The 381-nt window shown below is 46.2% G+C and overlaps 1 pseudogene; it reads left to right on the top strand.

The window, feature by feature from the left end:
• Window positions 1–36: 36 nt before the first annotated feature.
• Window positions 37–145, top strand: LOC111661943 (5S ribosomal RNA; annotated as a pseudogene).
• The last annotated feature ends 236 nt before the right edge of the window (window positions 146–381 follow it).

Raw genomic sequence — 381 nt, 5'->3', positions numbered from 1 at the left:
TCATGTTTAAAGAGGGTATTTGTCACCTTCACTGTCGCTTACGGCCATACCACTCTGAACACGCCCGATCTCGGAAGCTAAGCAGGGTCGGGCCTGGTTAGTACTTGGATGGGAGACCGCCTGGGAATACCAGGTGCTGTAAGCATTTTCACATCTCTTTGCAATCAGCAGAGGACGCTGTTGCTCCTGCTTCGATAACCTCTTACTCTGCAGCTCTCTGCACTTTTGGGGACAGCACACATCACAATGTAAACACACTTTTGCATTAAAATCGAACAAAGTTGACATGTTGAGAGGCAAACAAACAAGCAAACAAGCAAACAAGCAAACAAGCAAACAGTGAAAACGAAAGGCTCCTGCACTTGACATAAACACATAGCT

The sequence above is a fragment of the Seriola lalandi genome, unplaced genomic scaffold (assembly GCF_002814215.2).
Source record: "Seriola lalandi dorsalis isolate HSWRI2012SDOR001 ecotype SW California unplaced genomic scaffold, Sedor1 jcf7180001999405, whole genome shotgun sequence".
Taxonomy (NCBI): Eukaryota; Metazoa; Chordata; class Actinopteri; order Carangiformes; family Carangidae; genus Seriola; species Seriola lalandi.
The sequence above is the reverse complement of the archived record's forward strand: the minus strand, read 5'-3'. Positions and strand labels throughout refer to the sequence as shown.